Source organism: Equus quagga, chromosome 15 (genome assembly GCF_021613505.1).
Source record: "Equus quagga isolate Etosha38 chromosome 15, UCLA_HA_Equagga_1.0, whole genome shotgun sequence".
Taxonomy (NCBI): domain Eukaryota; kingdom Metazoa; phylum Chordata; class Mammalia; order Perissodactyla; family Equidae; genus Equus; species Equus quagga.
In genome coordinates, this window is record NC_060281.1 from 76930607 (window position 1) to 76951595 (window position 20989).

The following is a 20989-nucleotide window of genomic DNA, read 5'->3' on the forward strand; positions in this document are numbered from 1 at the left end:
TGGCAACTGTCCAGCTCCCTTTTTCTGATTATTATTATTTTATTCGGCGAGATTAATGTGCCAGGTCAGAGCGTAATCCAGCCTGTAAGAAGTGATGTGAATAGTCTCCTCAAGATAAATTGCAGGCCTGGAAGAGGTTCACAGCCTTTCCTTGCCTGTCGGGGTGTTCTCCGAGTCCTCATCAATCCTTGTCTGGGCAGAAGAAAAGGACGGGTCTTCATTTGCAGCTGGGGGGGAGGGGGGAAAAGAGCACATCTGTCAGGGACCCCTAATGGTACACAGCACAGATGCTCTTTCCTGCGCCTCCACTCCGTCCGCTGAGAGGGTGGGTTGCTTTTTAATATTATAGTCATTACACTGGAAGGGCTTTTGGTATTGGGGTTTGCTTGAGGGACCTGCAGTCCCTGATGTGTGAGGCTGGGGGAGCCACCAGTTCCCACATGCCTTCCGACACCAGAGGGTCTGTCGGGAATCCTCTCACACCTGGGCCTCCCGGGAGTGCCCTGCTCATGGGCCAGCCAAGATGGGGATGGGGTGAACAATGGCAACCACTGATCTGCCACCTCAGCCCCAAACCATCACACTGGCCAGGTGTCTAGAGCAGCCACTTGTCCTTATAAACCCAGATAACTTATATAACCTGTATGTCTTGGCCCTCCCTGGTCTGGCTCCTCCCACCTTCTCCAACCTCATCACCCAAGACTCTCGCTCTTGTTCCCTCTGGACCAGCCTCTGGTGGCCTCGTGGTCCCCCAGGTGCCTTCCTCCTCGGGCCCTTTGCACTTACTGTTCCCTCCTCCTGGGACAGTTTCCCCCCTATGTTGTTATCCCTGTCTCCTTCCATCATTCAACTCTTGCTCCAATGTCACTCCTCTGAGACCCTGTCACCTCCCTGACCACCCTGTTGACCATGACTGTCCCCAACCTGCATTATCACACTGCCACTTTATTTCCTTCCTAGCGTGCACTAGGATCAGAAATGATCAGAGGGTTCTGTGTTTACTTTCTGTCTCCCACGTTTCAAGCCACGTTTCAAGTGCTTCATAGCCACACATGGCTGGTGGCTAGCGTGTTGGGCAGCACAGATATAGAACATTTCTATCATTGGAGAACATTCTCTTGGACAGCATTGTTCTAGAACATTCTTAGGACAGGGTTTATTCATCCTCCCAATAGTCTGGGTCGCAGGCAGCTGCCATTCTGCCCATCTCTCAGATGGATAAACATAAAAGCAGGCACTTTGAAGAACTCTCCCTTGGATCCCTAGTAAATAGACGCAGCACCACAGAGTAGAAAGAACACTGGCCTTGAGTCAGCAAACCCGGGTTCAAATCCTGGCTCTTGGACTTACTACCTATGCAACCTTGGACACATGACCTCCCGTGACCTCCTGCTTTGGAGCCATCAGCTTCCTCATTTCTAAAATGGTCATTTTTACCCTCTTAAGAAGGTTGAAGGCCAGGCGTCTAGTGGCTGGGTATTGCTAGGACCAGCTGTATCGGAGACAAGGACAGACTTAGCTGAGCTGTTCTCTCCAGAGCACGTGGCATTTGACCAACCTTCTGTCTTTTCCCTAAGAATAGGAAGAAGGAGACCTTTCTATTCCAGAATCCTCTTAACCAACTTCCGGCTCAGCCTGCCCAGCCACAGCCCGGCACAGGAGGTTTCAGCAGGGCAAGGGTCCGTGAGCTCTCAGCCCCAGTGCAGGGGATCAGGGGAGGGCAGATAAAAGAAAGAAAGGTGGGTTTCCCTGACCTGAGAGCCAGGAGGATTCATGAGGCTTTTTGTGCCATTAAAATCCCTCTCTTTTCTGGGCCCTGAAGCCAGCACTCTTGCTCTCAGAGTGGTTTCCCATTGATTAGGTCATCTTCCTTCCTGGAGGTCTCGCGGCCCCCCTCGCTCCCTCCACTCTGAGCAGGCATCCGTCTAGGCCAGGGCAGGTCTGGGTATCCCAGGCCTCAGCTGCGGCCCCCGCAGCACACCACTCTGTGTACAAGGTGCTGAACTCCTTGAAGAGCAGCTTCCCGCACAGCGGGGCTGGGAGCGGGTCAAGCAGTGGTTCCCAGCGAGGGGGACGTTTGGCAATTTCTGGAGACATTTCTGTTTCTCACAACTAAGAGCGGTTGCTACTGGTATTTAGCAGACTGAGGCCAGGGATGCTGTTCAACATCCTACAACACCCAGGACAGCCTCCGAAGCCAAGAGTTATCCGGCCCCAAATGTCAATAGTGCCAGGGGTGAGAGACCTTGGCAGAGGTTTGTTTTAGGGTCAGCTCCCCTACTGTGTTGGGCTGAATTGTGCCCCTCCCAAAAGTTATATGTATATACCTATATTTTCAATTGCCACCTAACAAATTACCACCAGCTTACAGCTTGAAGAACACCCATTTATTAGTTCCCATTCTGTGGGTCAGAAGCCAGGCGGGCTTGACTGTGTCCTCTGTGTAGGGTCTCACAGGGTCAAAATCAAAGCGTCAGCCAGACTGGGCTCCTGTCTGGAGGTTCTGGAGAAGAAACTCCTTCCAGGCTCACGCAGGTTGTTGGCAGAATTCAGTTCTGTGTGGTTGTAGGACTGAGGCCCCCATCGTCTTGCCGGCTGTGGACCGAGGATCATGTCCAGCTTCCAGAGACCACGCTCTGCTCCTTCTTCAAGGCGGAAATGGCGTGCGGAACCCCCCTCCTGCCTCACATCTGTCTGACTTCTCCTTCTGCTTTGAAAGGGCTCGGGCTTAGTCCCACTCAGATAATCTCTCTGTTGATGAACTCAAAATCAACTGATTAGTAACCTTAATTCCATCTGCAGAGTCCCTTTTGTCATCTCACATAACACAATCCAGGTGCGCTCTCTCATCATATCGCGGTCTTGGGGATTCCAGTGGGAAATCTTGGGGTGCACAGCACACTGCCTCAGAAGGTGTTTTGAGGATTCAATTGCACGTCTCATAATACGTAATATATAAAAGTTAGGCTTTTTTTCCAACAGCTGGATTTTTGTATTGTGGGAACTGTTTAAATTTATTAAGGATTTTTTTAAGGGATTCTTCTAAGGATCTTTGGGACAGCTGTGACTTGTTTAGCCCCTTTTGACACATTGATTCTGTGTTTCTCCAGGACTCAGCTTAGATGCCCCCCCATCCCCTTAAGGCAATGTTAGATCCGCTTGTTTATTTTCCTATGGCCCCCTCCCTCCCAGCGCTTCCCACATTGCTCCGTAATTAACCGGATCATTGTCTCCTCCACTGGACCGTAAATTCCCACGGGCAGATGCATATCAGTCTCATTCACTGATGCAGCCCACCTCTTAAAAAAGTCCTTACAGTGACCCTGTGAGGGGGATGGCCAGGTTTGCCTAATAAACCCATCTTACAGATAAACCTGACGCTCAGGGAGGCTAAACAGCTTGTCACAGGGTCACTGGGCTTGTAGGTGGAAAAGCTAGGACCCAAACCCAGCTCTTGTGCCTTAAGACGTAACCATCAGAACATCAGCTAATATTTCTCAGGTTTCCTTCCGGTTTGTGTGTCCACTGTGCAGAGTACTTTATTTGCATCATTTCCTTTGGTCCTGTCAACAATACTGTGAGATAGGTACTGTCATGATTCCCATTTTACAGATGAGGAAACTAAAAGTCAGAGTCACCCAGGGAAGTCCCCCCGCTGGTGAGCAGGAAGCCAGGGTGGGAGCCGAGCGGGTGCTCTGTCCGCAGCTGGGACTGAAGATGTTGGTCCTTGTCTCATCGTCTGGTTTTGCTGGAACAGAACAGAAAGCCTGCAACAAATATGCTGACCGTTAGCGATATTAATATTACCTAATGTTGGTGGGCTGTGTGCTCTTAAAACAACTTACCTCCCTGTCTGTCATTGCCAGGAAGACTCTAGAGCACATAAGCAAGAGAGATGAGCAAGAAATTGTCTTGTCCTGGAGGCACCGTGGGGTCACGGAAACAGCACAGATTCTGAAATGAAACTTAGGTTCAAATTCCGACGCCGCCCCCTTCTGCCTCTGAGGGTTAACCTCACGGAGCCTCAGTGTCCTCATCTTTCAAATGGACTCCTCGGGACTTAGCTCATAACCCTGCTGTGAGGATTAATTAAGATAACACAGGTCAAGTGCTGCCTCCTGACGTATTGTTATTCTAAAGAAGAGAGAGAGCATTCACAGTTTTCTGTTTATAGTTTAAAGTGAGCAAGAAAGTCAGAATCTAACCAAACTCCAATGGAACACAAAACCATTGACTAAGCTTTGATTCTGGGGCCTTAGGGAGATGTTAATAGGCATTTTATGCAAAGGTGTGCCATGGTCAGATAACTTTGCGAAATGCTTTAAACATTATCCCCACTTCCTCATTAACATGGTAAAGGCTCTGAGAAGTCCTGCAGCCAAGAAACTCATTTCACTTTGTTTTCCCTGACATTTTCCCCCACTTATTAACCATGGAACACCTTTATTGAGGAGCACAGTGTACTGCAGAATCTAGCTCAGGGGTGGTAAACTACTGCCTGTGGACCCAGTGCTTGTTTTTGTAAATAAAGTTTTATCGGAACATAGCCATGCTCCTTCATTTATGTATTGTCTGTGGCTGCTTTCAGGCTGCAATGGCAGAGTTGAGTAGTGGCAACAGAGTCTCTATGATCCACAAAACCTAAAATATTTACTGTCTGGCCCTTTAAGAAAAATTTTGCTAACCTTGGTCAGGAGTTTGAATCCATGCGCATTCGTAAATCCTTCTCATCTGGCCTTTGCAGGAAAGCTTTGTCTGAGGGGGGACTCAGTATTCTGAGCAGACAGACACTTTGGGAAATAGAAAACCTCAAGGGGTGAAATATGGCCAGTGTCTCTGCTGGAAACCAACAGAAGTGAGTGTGGCCAAGCGTCAGTTTTGAGGACTTGACCATTTGAAATCACCAGGCTAATTTGAGTTTTACCCCAAGACAAGAGGTGATCACACTCAACCCTAGGATTTGTTCTCTCTTCTCTGCTTGAAGTTTGTAGCCCAGGTGCCCGCTAATCCCTAGAGAAGTGCTGAAGCCAGTGATGGCAAACAGCACAGGAGCTGCCATTTACCAGCCTGTGCCCGTGTCAGGCATCACTAATCAATCACTGCTCTGCTTCACCCAGATTCAGCTTTCTCCATGCGCCATCCAGACAGCCTCTGCCACTCGATGTCGGCACGTAAGATGAAGCCTAAGCCTTTGCCTTCAGTTCTTCCTTGTAAAGAAAATGGAACATTCTGGCCTCCGCAGAGCTCTATGGCTCTCAGCTGATTGGATGAGGCTCACCCAGATTATCGAGGATAATCTCCCTTATTTAAAGTCAACTGAGTGGGGTTATGACTCACACCTAGATTGGCGTTTGATTGCATAACTGGATACTGTAACCTCGACTGAAACATAACACTAACCATCACAATCCCCCAGTAAACAAGATGCCGGCGGTGGGGCTGAGGCTGATGCTGTATTCTGGGGAGTATCCATGAGCCCCACTTTATTGGAATTTTTTAAATAAAAGATGGTTGTTGAGTGTGATCAAAAGTCATTCGATATTTCTCCTTAGAACTGTCAGTATGAAGAACTGCCTTATTAGATTTCCTGTTGCGCCTTGCATTCTCAGAACGAAACCCTCCTGATGGTGATGGAGCATCCTTTTGACTGGCTTCTGGGTTCTGTGTGCTCCTGTTTTACTTAGGATTTTTGCGTCCGCTGTCATCAGTGTTCCTCTCCCTTTGTAGGTGACTTCCCAGAAATTGCTCCTGTCACTTTCACTTACATCTCCTTGGCCACCACTCAGTCATAGTCACTGCCTGGGGAGCTGGGGAGCATCTTCATATAGCTGGGTGCCAGTGGATTTAAGCCAAAGTCAGGACTTTATTTTGAAGGAAGAAGGGGAGAATGGACCAGCAGGCCCCATCCCAGCTTATAGATGACGATAGACTATATACAGACTATAGCTTATAGTACCTGGCTTAAAGAGAGAGATTCGAGGCCCAGCAAGGTGTGTTCATTCACCCAAGGTCACACAGCAAGTCTGTGACACAGATATGACTCGATGATTGGTCTTCCAGATGCCAAGTGAGATGCCCTGAGGACCAACCATAATAATATTAAAAATATTATATGGTAGTATAATAGAGTCGTAACAAATAGCTAATGTGCCCATTACTGTTCTAAATGCTTCACAGACATGAACTAATCCTTACACAGCCCTCTGAGGTAGATACTCTTATTATCCCCACTTTGCAGATAAGGAAACTGAGGCACAGAGAGGGTAAGTGACTTGCCAAGGGCACACAGCTGGGAAGTGGCAGGGCTGGGATTTGAACTCGGGCAGTCTAGTTCCAGAACCCCCTGCTCTGAACCATTACGGAGTCCTCTCTGCCCATCTCTCTCCACCCCCGCCCTCCTGACTCCGTTACCCCAACTCAGATGGCAGCAGCAGCTACTCTCTGTGCTAGGAACAGTGGGAGCGTCTCCCCACCAATCCAGGCACCGCACGCCCTCACCTCCCAGCCCCTCTGGTCCACAACCTCCTCCCTCTGTCCCAGGGGCCCTGCACATCATTTTTTGTTGTTGTTTTGTTTTGTTTTTTTCCCTTCACTCTGTTCCCTGGGAGACATTCAAAGGCTACATTCTGCCCCCAAGGGACGCAGCAGGGCCAGAGCCAGGGCCTGAGCAGAGAGGCCCCCTGGGACGTCCGGAACCCCAGCCTCCACTGGGGGGGGGTTGGGGGAGAGGCCTTTGCGTTATTTATTTATTTATCCAGTCAGTCCTGCTCGCCTCCACACCCCTCAAGCTGTTGTTCCCCACTGGGGAAGATGAAAAACGGCTTCAGACAATGGAGGACAAGGCTCGCCACATGGCCCCCGCAGTTTAATTTCCTTTAATTCATTTTATATTGAACCGAATGATACTGTTTGTTTTTAATGGCAAACCCTCAGCACGGAGGAGGGGCGGCCGGGCCTCCTCCTGGGGAAATTAGGAACACAGCTGCTATTTAAACTCTCCCTCTGGCCCCCTCCCCCAGCCCTGGGCTTTTGGAAATCACTTTTCACGTTGAAAGATGATACCTTTCACGGCTCAGATGCTGGCAGTGGATAGCCCTGGCCTGCCTCCACCCCGGCTGCAGCCAGCCCCTCTTAGGGTGGCTGCCCCATCCCAAGGCCCACCCTCCTCTGGGAATAGCTGGATACACAGGAACGTGCCTGTTGTGGGTGCCCCTGCTCCACTGCCCATCACTGGTCAGCCTGGGCAGGCACCTGGCTCCAGCAGGAGCCATCCCCTGCCCTCTCCCAGGAGCCGAGGGACGGACGCAGAGCTGGGGCGCATTCCTTCGGTCCGCACCTGGGAGCAGCATCGAGGGCCAGTCTACATTTTAGTCAGGTCCCCAGGTGATTCACGCGCACGGAGAAGCGCACGTCAGGAGGAGAGGTCCTTCTGGACCCGCTGTGGTGTGGCCTGGTGCTACCGCACTCCTTTGTGACGTGGCCTGGTGGTCCAGTGCTCTTTTGAAGCCTGAGATAACCCAGAATCCTTCCAAAGCAAGGTCCCTCGGGGCTTAGGTGGGCCAGTGTCAGTTTCAGTTCCTTGCAAGCCAAGAGAACTTGAATGCACACACCGGCCCCCTGACAGAGGCTGGAGGGATTGGCAAAGCTTTGGCCTGCTTATGGCTTTGGGAGGGGCCAAACCCCAATAATTAAAGTGCAGTTTGAACATTCCAGAGGCCCCTGCAATCCCTCACAGTCTGGGCTACACCCCTGCCCTCTCGTTCACAGACTGATAGACCCAGAAAGATCTTACTCTGTAGATGAGAAAACCAAGGCCCAGAAGTTACTGGTTCCAGGTCACGTGATTTATCCCGTCATATAGTCATTCTGAACGTATTTCTTGGACATCGACAGAGTGCCAGACCCCATGCTAGGCATGGGCGCGACCCAGACCCAGAACTTTCAAGCTCAAAGCTCACAGTCCGATGGGGCGGCAGACAGGGAAGCAGTAAGCCCAAGGCCCTCTTGGGAAAAGGGAGAAAGAGCACCTAACCCAGCCCCCAGCAGTCTTCCCAGATAAGGGGGCCTCGGGACTGCGTTTAAAGGATGGGTGGGAGTTAGCCAGGCAAAGCCAAGCCCAAAAGGCATGCCAGGGAGAAGGGACAGCCAGAGCCGTAGCACAGAGGTGGGGAACAGTTTGGCATGTGCATTTTTCCAGAGAACTGTTGAGCATCTCCTCCCACTGGACTCTAAGCTCCAGGAGGGCAAGGATGACAGCAGCCAAGCCCGTGCTTAGGCATGGGGACACACAGAAGGTATGCAGTGACTCTGGAAGGAACAGAGGAGTGCGTGTACATGGCTGGTGTGAATTTGCATACAGGGCAAGGCAGGGAGGTGCCCCCACGCCCCGCCCCCCCCTCCCCCCCCCCCCCCGTCCTTGGTTCTCAGGCCCCCCCTGCCCTGCCTCTCCAAGCCCCATCATGGGTATGTGGCGGCCACCCCTTCTCTGGGTTGTGCGGGCCTTCATTAGCCAGCTAAGTGGGGATTATTTTGCTCTTCTCCAGCTAAATGGTTAGGGAGGCAGCCAGGCTCCCTGAGGTGGCCTCCGAGGCGTCCACATCGCCTCCTCCCTTCCAGGGGGCCCTGGAGTGGCGCAGGGTTTTCTGTAGTTGGCTTACACTGCTGCGGGCGGGGCTGTCCTGCTCTCGTATTTCCCCCAGAAGTTCCCTAGGGGGAAGAAGGGGGCTTGGAACTGAGATTTGGCTCAAGGGAGCCCCGCAGCTTAGACTTCTCAACTTTCAGCCTGTCAAAGGGTTCCAGAGTCACCTGGAAAGAGTTTGCTCTGGGGGGCAGGCGGATCCCAGTTGGAACCCTCCTCCTGCCATTTCCGTCCATGTCGCCTCTGCCCAGTCACCTTCCCGCTCCGCTCCGGGCCTCAGTTTCCTCATCTGTAAAAAAGGAGGTGACGCTGTTTACTTCTAAGGGTTTTAGCGGAGATTTGAGGTGAGCTAGAAAAGAAATTGAGACAACACAGTAGAAGTGCCTTCAGCAGTTCCTGACACGTCCTCCCTCATGACCCTCACGGGGCAGGACTCTGCTGGAGGTCGGAGGTAAAGCCAGGCCCTGCTGCTCCGCGGCTGAGAGCCCTCCAAGCCTCGGCGGATTTCTGGCTCTTCCTCAAGACCCAGAAGGGCCAAGGTCAGACCTCAAATGGGCCAGAGAAGGATAGAGATGTCCCACTTCCTAATTACCTACGCGTGCCCAGCCCTGGCCGGGTCTGAGCGGCTGGGTTTGAAGCTGGCTTTGCCACCAGCTGTGTATCCTCGGGTAAGCGAGTTCACAGCTTCGGGCTCCCATGGCCACATCTGTGTCTGAGACTGACAGATCGTATTACCCAGCTCAAGGAGGAGCAAATGAGGTCATGGATCTGGAAGGCCTAGCAGAGTTTTCCGTGCCTGCTGACTCTTTGCTGTGAGGATAAGACCTTGCCTGCCTTCAAGGGGCTGATGGAAAGGTCGAGGAGAGACACACAAAAGAACAAGGAGAGGACCCCGGGAACAGAGACATATCCTGCGGTCCCTGGCCCATTGCAGCCCCATGACACTCTGTGCTGAGGGACAGCAGAAAGAAGGCGCAGGGCAGCCCGATGGCAGAGGCGAGGAGGGGCACGTCTCTGTTCCCTCATGGGCTAGACCAGTTGCTGCAGGCCCCTGGGCTTGGTATCACCTAGAGCAGCCTTGTCCCCACACTAGGGAAGGGGCGGGGTTCCTGCGGCCTGACTTCTGTGTCCAGGGCGCTGCCTATTGGGAGAGGAGCAGCCATCATCCCCTGGTTTCCACGCAGTGCTGTAATCTTGAAGCCACTAGAGGGGAAGGAGTCTTTGAGCACCTGCCTGGCCCTCGCCTCTCTTTCCTGCCTGACATCCATCCGTCCCTTGCCAGATGTTTTGAACTTCTCTTGGTCACCAACCCCCCCGCCGCCAGTCATGCTCATGTTCCGTCACCTCCGGGCCTTTGCAGTGGCTGTTCTCTCTTCTGGGAACACTCTCCCTGGCCCCCAGCCCCGTGTGGCTGACCCCTAATCGCCCCCAGGTCTCTGTTTACACTTCAGCTCCCCTGGGAAAGCCTGGACCTAACCCTGGCCCCAGTTGGGGCTGAGCAACTTGCCTTTGCGCTGCCTGCCACAGCCCCAGGGTCGTTTCTGTTTTGCTTGCCTAGTGTGATGGTATGGTTGCTGGTTCGTCTCTCCCGCTAGACTTTAAGCTTGGCGAGCGCTGAACCAGGTCTCTCGTGTGTTTCCTTTTATCCTGAGCACAGTACAGAGCACACTGTAGGTACTCAAAACACATCGGCTGAACTAGGGAACTCCTTGAGAGTGTTGCAAAGGCCTGTTTTCTCCGGAGCAGGCTGTGGGCAGTCAGTGAGAGGGCCTACACACAGGCAGGTTCCATTGCAGCTGCTCCCCTTGTTCGCCATGGGACCTTGGGTGGGTCCGTAGGCTTCTCTAAGCCTCAGTTTCCTCATCTGTAGAACGGGGATAGTAATCATACCGATGTGGAAGTTAATCAGGATCGTGCCTGTGCGTGAAGGCTGCCAGTCACTGCGGCTCCGTAAGTGGTTGCCATGATGATTTATTCTCCAGTGAAAAAGCTAAGTCGGCAGAGGAGAGGCGGCCCTGGAAGGCAGGACACTAGCCCTCGCTCTCGTCCTTCCCTAGGAGTAAATGATGATAATATTGTCATTGCAGCATTGCAGAGTGATCACTGCGCACAGACTGCATGCCAAGAACTGGCCTAGACTCTTTACATTCATCTATCCACCCATTCGTTCTTTCAACTAGTAGTTTTTGTTTTTGTTTTTGTTTTTTTATTGAGTTAATGTTAGGTTACAATCTTGTGTGATTTCAGTTGTACATTAATGTTTGTCATTCATGTTGTAGGTGCACCACTTCACCCTTTGTGCCCACCCCCCACCCCACCTTTCCCCTGGTAGCCACTAATCTGTTTTCTTTGTCCACATTTTTAAATTCCTCATATGAGTGGAATCATACAGAGATTATCCTTCTCTAACTGGCTTATTTCATTTAACATAATTCCTTCAAGGTCCATCCATGTTATTGCAAATGGAATGATTTTGTTCTGTTTTGCAGCTGAGTAGTATTCCATTGTGTATATGTACCACATCTTCTTTATCCATTCATCTGTTGATGGGCACTTAGGTTGCTTCCATGTCTTGGCTATTGTAAACAGTGCTGCAATGAACATTGGGGTACATAGGACTTTTGGGATTGCTGACTTCAGGCTCTTTGGATAAATACCCAGTAGTGGGATGGCTGGATCGTATGGTAGTTCTATTTTTAATTTTTTGAGGAATCTCCATACTGTTTTCCATAGTGGCTACACCAGTTTGCATTCCCACCAGCAGTGTATGAGGGTTCCTTTTTCTCCACAACCTCTCCAACATTTGTTACTATTAGAGTTAGATATTTTTGTCATTCTAATGGGTGTAAGGTAATATCTTAGTGTAGTTTTGATTTGCATTTCCCTGATGATCAGCGATGATGAGCATCTTTTCATGTGCCTATTGGCCACCCGTATATCTTCTTTGGAGAAATGTCCGTTCATGTCTCCAGCCCATTTTTTGATTGAGTTGTTTGATTTTTTGTTGTTGAGTTGTGAGAGTTCTTTATATATTATGGATATTAAGCCTTTGTCAGATATATGACTTGCAAATATTTTTTCCCAGTTAGTGGGTTGATTTTTTGTTTCAATCCCGTTTTCATTTGCCTTGAAGAAGCTCTTTAGTCTGATGAAGTCCCATTTGTTTATTCTTTCTATTGTTTCCCTTCTCTGAGAAGATATGGTGTCCAAAAAGGTCCTTTTAATACTGATGTCCAAGAGTGTACTGCCTACGTTTTCTTCCAGAAGCCTTATGGTTTCAGGTCTCACCTTTAGGTCTTTGATCCATTTTGAGTTTATTTTGGTGAATGGTGAAAAAGAATGGTTGATTTTCATTCTTTTACATGTAGCTTTCCAGTTTTCCCAGCACCATTTGTTGAAAAGACTTTCTTTTCTCCATTGTATGCCCTCAGCTCCTTTGTCGAAGATAAGCTGTCCATAGATGTGTGGTTTTATTTCTGGGCTTTCAATTCTGTTCCATTGATCTGTGCACCTGTTTTTGTACCAGTACCATGCTGTTTTGATTACTGTCACTTTGTAGTATGTTTTGAAGTCAGGGATTGTGATGCTTCCCATTTTGTTCTTTTTTCTCAGGATTGCTTTAGCAATTCGGGGTCTTTTGTTGCCCCATATGAATTTTAGGATTCTTTGTTCTAATTCTGTAAAGAATGTCATTGGGATTCTGATTGGGATGGCGTTGAATCTGTAGATTGCTTTAGGTAGAACGGACATTTTATTCTTCCAATCCATGTGCATGGAATGTCTTTCCATCTCCTTATGTCGTCATCCAATTCTCTCAGAAAGGCCTTGTAATTTTCATTATATAGGTGCTTCACTTCCTTAACAACTAGTAGTTTGTTTGTTTTTTTTTTTTGAGGAAGATTAGCCCTGACATAACTACTGCCAATCCTCCTCTTTTTGCTGAGGAAGACTGGCCCTGAGCTAACATCTGTGCCCATCTTCTTCTACTTTATACGTGGGACGTCTACCACAGCATGGTTTTTGCCAAGCGGTACCACGTCCGCACCCGGGATCCGAACTGGCGAACCCTGGGCTGCCGAGAAGCGGAATGGGCGCACTTAACTGCTGCCCCACTAGGCCGGCCCCCTCAACTAGTATTTTTTTTGACCACCCACTCTGTACTAGGTCTACCTACCCTGTACTAGGTCCTAGGGATACAGCAGTGAATAAGACACAGTATCCGCTTTCAAGAGACTTACATAAATAAGATAGTGAAATAAATAAGCAGTAAGTCAGGTGGAGAAAAATAAAACAAAATGTGTGGTGGGCGCTGCTCTCTTAAACAGGGTGATCAGGGAAGGCCTCACTGAGAAGGTGCAAAGACTTGAAAGAAGCAAGCAAGTGCACCATGCAGATATCTGGGGAAGAGTATTCCAGGCAAGGGAGATAGCATGTGCAAAGGCCCTGGGGTGGAAGCGTGCTTGGCAAATTCAAGGAGCAGCAAGTCAGTATGACTGGAGAAGAATGGGGGCAGGGCCAGCTTCATGGGTGTGCAAGCTGGTGTGCAGAAGGACCCTACACTTGGTTTAATGGTCTACTGCTGCTGTCTTGAAATTCTTAATTTTTTAACAAGAGGCCTCGCATTTTCATTTTCCACTGGGCATCATAAATTATGTAGCTGGCCCTGCTGGTAGGAGATACAGCCAGAGAGGCGGCAGAGGACCACAGCACCAGCGACCGCTCCCAGCCCCAGGCATGCTTTCTGGCCTTCTCCCATCCTGCCATAGAGCCTTCAGAGAGAGGCTTTAGACTAAGATTCTCTGACCGTTGGATGCTGACGCTGTGCTTGTGGCAGTGGGAACTATCTTCCCTAGATTCGTTTCCTATTGCTGCTGGAACAAATGACCACAAACTTAGTAGTTTAAAACAACACGAATTTATTATCTTATCGTTCTAGAGGTTAGAAGTCCAAAATTAGCATCAGGGAGCAAAAGTCCAAGTGTCTGCGGGGCAGGTTCTTCTGGAGGCTGTCGGGGAGGATCTGTTCGCTTGCTTCTAGAAGCTTCCCGTGTTCTGTGGCTTGCGGCCCCTTCCTCCATCTTCAAAGCACGTCTCTCCAACCTCTGCCTCCTTCACTCTGACCCTCCAGCGTCCCTCTGATAAAGGCCTTTGTGATTACATTGCCCCCCAATAATCCAGGATAATCCCCCCATCACAGAATTCGTGATCATACCTGCACAGGCACAAAGTTCCCTTTGCCGCGTAAGGTACCACATTCACAGCTTCCCAGCATTAGGACTGGACATCGTTGGGTGCCATTATTCAGCCTGCCACATCCCCCCTTTGCAGATGAGGAAACTGAGGCCCAGCGAGGCGATGTGACTTGGGCAAAGTCACCCTCCCAGCAGAAGGACACACCTGCAATTGGGGCCCATGTCTGTCTAGTTCCTGTCATGGACTCTAGACCCCCCAGAAGGAGGCACGTTCTGCCCGTCTGTGTTCCTGCCTCCGTTGCAGCTAACCGTCAGCGCTCCAGGAGGTGGACAGGCCTGACAGTTGCACCCCAGAGTGTTTGCGCCTAAGAGGTGGCTGGCGTGAGGACAGATGAGCGCATTCATCCACCTGGGACTGGGACAGAGGGCAGAGGCCACTTTTCTGTGGCTAACAGGGCCCCAGGCCACTTCGGGCTTAATCATCAACACCTTGTAATTAGGCGTCTCCTGGGTCCTGGGGAGCAGGGCTCTGTTTGTAAGGAAGCTCCTCGTGTGCGTGCGTGTTGCTGGGCCACGTGGCCTGGGCCCTTCCTGTTCATGGGGCTGAGGCTCTTAAATCAAGGGAACCACAGCCCATGAAACTGGGCACCTGGCTGCTGCTGTTGAGGGCAGGTCTCTCCTCGCAGCCTGGTCACTCCTGTGGGGCCTCAGCCCGGCCCCAAGGACTCTCTGTCACCTGGCCCCTTGGGCCACAGTACTAGAGGCTGACCCCAGCTGTCAGCATGCTTTCTGGCTTCCTCCTCATCCTGGGCCTGGAACCCAGAAGAGCACAGAGAGGACCTTTGTAGGAAATGGGGGGTGGAGGGGGGGCAGGGAGAAGGTGACAGGTGTCTTCACTGCCTCTGGTCTTTAATACTGAGTGTCCAGTTAGCAGAGGCAGGATGTCGTGGTGGGTAAGAGCATCTGTGCTGACGTCAGACTTGAATTCAAATTCTCCGCCTCTTATGAGCATTGTGATCTTAGGCAAAATGATGAACTTCTCTGAAACCAAGCCTCAGTTTCCTCCATCTATAAATTGGGGGTACTAATTTGCCCTCTGCCTTATAGGGTTGTTTTAGTCGATTTAAAATGTGGGCACATTTTCTGCTTGTGGCTTTTTTTTAGTAACACCTGTAAGGTATTAAAAAATAATAACAACAAATACTCATACACCCAGCTTAAAAAGTAGGAAATTAGGGGCTGGTCCAATGGCATAGTGGTTAAGTTCACACACTCCGCTCCAGGCTTCGCAGGTTCAGATCCCAGGTATGGACCTACACAGTGTTCATCAAGCCATGCTGTTGGAGCATCCCCCATACAAAATAGAGGAGGATTGGCACAGATGTTAGGACAATCTTACTCAAGCAAAAAGAGGAGGATTGGCAGCAGATGTTAGATCAGGGCCAGTCTTCCTCACCAAAAAAAAAGGAAAAAGAAAAAGACAATTAGTAGTGTCTTAGAAGCTCCCTGTGCACGTTTCCTGGGTTCCATCCATCTTCCTCCCTCTTTGCCCATAAGAAACTGTGGGATTTTTGTGGTTACCATCCCCTCATTTTCCTTGTGTCTGCTTTTTTGTAGTTTTATATCTCCTTCCCTGCAGAACTATTAGTAAAGACCAGAGCAGGCATAAGCACTCATAACCTCCCTTCCATAGTTACTTTCTTACCAACAAGCACCTCCTCCCCTCTCCTCTCTGGTACCAAGGACACTGCTAGTCGGGAAACCGCACCGTCGAGCTTGTCAGTACTGTAGTAAACGTAGAAATAATAGGCTCTGAGTGAGCACCAGAGGGACTTCACGGCGAGTCAAGTAGTTGGACCACGAGGCTCAGACTTCCTAGAAAGTACGGAATAAGCCCAAGCTTTATACTCAAACAAACCTGGGCTTGGACATCAGCACTGCCCACCAGCCTGAGCCAACAATTCTTTGCATTCACCCCAAAAATATTTATTGAGTGTCTACTGTATGATAGGTACTGCATAGGTGTGGGGATGCGACAGATAGGGTCCCTGCTTTCATTTAGCTGGGGAGATCACCATTAAACAAACATACAAACATAAAACTGTAAATTATGATAAGCACTGGGCAGAAAAGAGAACAGAAATACATGGAAGACTCATTTAGGGAAATGGGAAGGGTTTTCTCTGTGGAAATGGTATTTGAGCTGAAACTTGTACTTCCTTGCCATCTGACTTTGGCTAAAATAAAGTCAGTTTTCTCATCGGCAAAATGGAGCTGGAACTTACCCCCTCGCACCTTTGCCCTTGGTAATAGGCCCTGACTCACTGCTTGGCTCAGCTCATCGCAGCCACTCAGTAAATGTCACTCTCCTCCCTCCCTGTGGGCCCCGGCAGTGTCTGTCGCTGGAGATCTGCTGAGGAGCTGTGTGAGCAGTTAGTAAGTGATGGAAAACCTGTTGCCAGCAGTGAGCTGTGGAGCCCTCTACCTCTAAGAGTCTCACTGGCCCCTCTCTGACTGTCTGATGGCTGACCCTGGGGGAGGGAGGGAGGGGATATTGTTCACCATCTTCGGGAAGGCTTCATCTTTTTCTGGAGAAGGTGGTGTGGAGTCATAGAAAGGCTGTGCCGTGGAATCAAATCCCAGCTCTGCAGGAAGTCACTTCCCCTCTCGGAGCCCCGTTCTCATCCGCAGACGAGTCCCGATAATACCTCTCCGGTGGGTTTGTCATGTGGAACAGAGACTTTTAATATAAAGTGCTCAACACATCGCGGGCACCGGCCAAGCGTGGCCCTGATCACTGTTCCCATCAGAGCAGAGAGGAGCTGTGACAAAGGGGCGGAGGTGTTGGGGACAGCTAGGGGACGAAGGGGAAAGTCAGAGGGCTCACGTGGGAAGGAGGCAGACGGTAGCTCTGCCCTTCGCCTCAGGGACCTCCTTTGTCCGCGGAGGCCGAGGAGGCGCGGGCTCGGGGTCGGGACCCGCGCGGGGCGCCCGGAGGCGGCGGCGCGCAGCCCGGGGCGGCCCGGGACGCGGGGCTGTGACCTCATCGGCCGGCGCCGTCCCGCGGGGCCATGAGATCATGAGATGCCGGCGCTCGCCGCGGAGTCGATTTGTTGGGAGCGCGGGGACAGCCGGCAGCCCGCCGCGGTGATCTCATCGGGGCCCCGGGGAGGAGGAGGCAGGCGGCCCCGCCCGCCCGCGCCGCCCAAAGGAGGGGGGGGGCATGGCCGCCGCCGGCCGGTGACGTCACCGGCAGCGCCGGTTGCCAGGTTACGCGCAGCCGCGGGCTCTGGCCCCGCCCCCGCCAGGCTCTGGCCCCGCCCCCCACCTGCCGCGGGCTCGGCCTGGCTCCATCCTGACTCGCTCTTAACTTTATTTTTGTATTGAGACATAGCTTATATACTGTAGAGTGCTCTAATTATAAGTATACAAGCTCGATGAATTTTTACATATGTATGTATCCATATGCAAAATATGTATATGTATGGCAATCTGTTTCAAGATATCATGAGCGCTTCCCAGTAGAAACAGAACCCGAGCCCACAAGGCAATGGAAAAGTTGCTAGCAGCCACATTAAACAAGTAAAAAGGGACAGGTGACATTAATTCTAATAATATGTTTCATTTATCCCAGTATGCCCAAAGTATTTTCATTTCAACATGTAATTAATTTAAAAATTTTAATGAGATATTTTACCTTTTTGCTGTTATTTTCCTCAGACTGAAATTCTCTGTGTCTTTTATACTTTCAGTGCATCTCAGTTCGGATTTAGCTCCATTTCAAGCGCTCAAGAGCCACATGCGATGAGCAGCTGCTGTACTGGGCAGTGCAGATATAAGACATTTCCAGCCCCCATAAGATTCCTTCATTCCCTCTTCTGGTTGGCACCCCTGCCAAGGGTACCTTATTCTGAATTCTATCATCCCCCTTTGGTTCTCTCACCCCAGCACACTTGTATCTTTTCTTTCTCTCTCCCCACATCTGACTTTATCTCCTAAGATCTCTCTTTCTCTGTTCCTCACGGCTGCTCAAAGCAAGAGATGGGAAGTCAGACTGGCTTTAAATCCTGGCTCTACCCCTGTCTAGCACCTGGACAACCTGCTTCGCCTCTTTGAGCCTCTGTTCCCTCACCTGTTAACTGGGGCTCATAATAACAGTGTCCGTCTCCTTGGGCTGTCAGAGTTTGGGGGTAGCACGCAGGTACTGTGTTCCACAGAGAAAATTTCATCACCGAACTGAGCCATGCCTATTTCTCTTTTTCTGCTAGTTTCTTTTCTCTTCCCTCTTGTAATTCTCTCACTCGCTTATTCACCCACACTCTATTCCTCCCTCCTGTGCCTCTGTGTTTGAGCTTTCTCATCTGAGAAGTGGGAATAGATCATTTGATGTGCAATTCCTACCCATGGTAAATGCCTAATGATAAAGATAATACTTTCTCCTCCTTGGCGCCCTCTTTGCCTGGTCTGTCACTCCAGCTACCCTTCTTCCTCGGGCCTCTGTCACCTCTCTCTTCTCTTCCTCTGCACACATTCCCTTTTTCCTCTCCTGTGTCTATCTCCTTTTCCCTCCCTCCCTGCATTCCTCTCTAGCCTTCCTTCTATTCCCAGGCCCCGCAACACCCGTTTCTCCCACCACTCCTGGCCCCGCTGTTCTGAAGGTAGTGGTCAGGGTCTCCCCGACCCTCGGCCTTCTCAAGATGGAGAAGACCCAGCTCGGCCGCCTGCCCCTCCGTGATGCGCAGAGCTTCAGAGGTCACTGTTGCAGCTGTGTTGTTCTGAAGGGCCCTGTCGGCTGCGTCCCCAGGCTGCCTGCAATCATGACAGACCCGCAGGCTGCCTTCCCAGGAAAACAAGTCTTTGTTTTCAGCCTCCTTGTGCCTGCCCGGCCCGCCCATCTCAGAGCAGGAAGTGTGGCCCCGTCCCCTGTCCCCTGTGGTGATCCGAGGCTAATGAGCAGTCCAGGGCAAGAAAAGCAAACGAGAGAAAGCCGCTCAGAGGCTGGGGGCCCTCGCACTTCCGAGGGGCCCCTCCGGCCCTGGAGGCTGGGTGCAATTCCTGCTTGTTTTCACGCACGTTGAAGGAGGGCTTTGCCGGGAGGACTGCCTTTGGCCCTGTGCTAGCGTTAGTTCAGGGGCCTTTCACAGCCTCCTGTTTCTGGTAACCCCTTTCTAGTGGGGGGACCGCCTCTCCCTCTCCCTGTGGTTCTGATGAGGCTGTCACTCATGGCGCCCCACTCTGGCCGTGTGACCACACCCGACCAATCATAGAACCCCCTGACCTCCTCTGGCCTCCAAGGCTGGTTCCAAGGGTGAAGATTTGACTCCAGACAAGGCTTGCCATTCAGCTTGGTAAATGGGCCCAGGGAGAAACAGGATCCCTGTTTATATTGGAGTTGAAGCTGTAGGAGTATGAGCTTGGGGCTGCCAGTGGTCATCATTCCTACCTGGTATGGACAAATTCAGCACTTTCTAGCTGGGGGGTGGGGGGTGGGGGTTAGGTTGCCTAGCCTCTCTGTGCCTCAGTTTCCTCATCTGTAAAATGGGAGCATTAATAGCACCTACCTCAAAGTTTTATACTGCAGGATGGTGCCTAGCACATAGTAAGAGCTGAGTACGTGATAACCATCATCATCATCATCACCACTTTGAGGGAGCCTGTGCTTGGCAGGTGAGAATGAAGCTTACACAGGAAGAGGAGCAAAGACCACTTGAGCTGAGAGATGGGGAAGAGGAGGAGAGATAGAAAGCCAAAACTATAGAAGTCTAGAGAGATCTTTGACTACATTGTCTGAGCTCCTGGATCCAACTGTACTTGAAGCCAGAGTCACCCCTGCCTTCCCCGTTTTGTGACCCAGTACATCTCATTCTTTGTGTAACCTACCTCAAGTTAGCTTTCTGTCACTTACAACCAAAAGAGACTCTATAACACTGGCTCTTATACCAGTAGTTCTTGTAATAGTGCTTAGAGGCCCGGAATGTTAGAACTGATTAATATTCCCATCACACAGAACACTGAGGCCCAGAGAGAGATAGTACCTTGCCCAAGATCACACAGCTAGGAAGGATGCACGCCTAGCTATCTGCCTTCAAACCCTACACCTTTAACTGTTTCACATTACAAATGATTACATATAAAAATCACTTCTTTTCCATTCCGCCTTCTGGTCCACTGCCATCCTATTTAATCCGTCTTAATTCATTGTGTCTGTAAGATGTTTCATACTTGCCAGACTGCAAGCAGCAGCTACAACTAACACTTATTGAGTACTTACCATGTGCTGGGCACTGAAGTCAACTCTTTACGTGCATTAGCTCCTCTCTCCTCCTGGGAAGCCTAGCAAGTAGGTCCTAGCATTGGCCTGATTTTACCAGTGAGCAAACTGAGGCATAGACGGATGAAGTGGCCTGCCCCAGGTCACTCAGTAAGAGACAGAGTCAGAATTCAAACCCGGGTCACCTGACTCCAAAGTCCATGCTCTTCCCCATTGTATGAGCGCAGACTCCCGGGCCTTACCAGCTTGGAAGAGGGAGAGCAGGGACTTGAACCCAGGGCCACATTCCTTCCTTCCTTCCTCCTAGACTGCATGTCTTCCCATGGTGCTCTTGGGCCCAACCCAGGAGTCACTGGACAGACCTCTTTCCTCTCTCCTAGCCTTGTCATTTTATAAGCACTTCCTTGTATGCAGACCCTCAGTTCTTAGCACCTTTGGCATCAGGGTTCTCTGTGAGCCACACCTGTGGAAAACCTAGCTGTTTGAGCCACAAGGTCATTTAGCCCAGCCATTCATTCATTCATTCATTCAACAAACACTTGTTAGTCACCCACTGAGTGCCAAACCCTTTGTATTAGTTAGAACTGGAATAAGCTAATAACAGCAAAGAACCCAAAAGAATAGTAGCTTAAATTTAAGAAGTTTCTTTCTTTCTATGTAAAGCCCAAAGATAAGGAATCCAAACCTGGTAATGTGACACCTCCTGGCTCACTGCTTCACCAATCCTAGGGTGTGAGACTCCCCTTCATGGTCCAAAATGGTGTCTAGAGCACCAGCGATCACATCCAAGTTCCAGACAGCAGGATGGAGGAAGGGAGAAGAATAAGGTGAAAGATTCTCTGAAGTTGACACATGACACTTATGCTATATCTTAATGCCACTAAAATG

General features: G+C 50.5%; 1 protein-coding gene and 1 long non-coding RNA gene across 3 annotated transcripts in view; one reads left to right on the forward strand and one right to left on the reverse strand.

Moving 5' to 3' along the window:
• The window catches only part of RNFT2 (ring finger protein, transmembrane 2), a 65092-nt gene that overhangs the window by 24723 nt on the left and 19380 nt on the right, over window positions 1-20989 (forward strand). The window lies entirely within an intron of this gene.
• On the reverse strand, window positions 15221-16957 carry LOC124227350 (uncharacterized). The gene is made up of 3 exons (XR_006885462.1): window positions 16393-16957; window positions 15536-15705; window positions 15221-15277 (listed from the first exon to the last, which is right to left on the reverse strand). It is a non-coding gene; the product is annotated as an uncharacterized LOC124227350 (long non-coding RNA).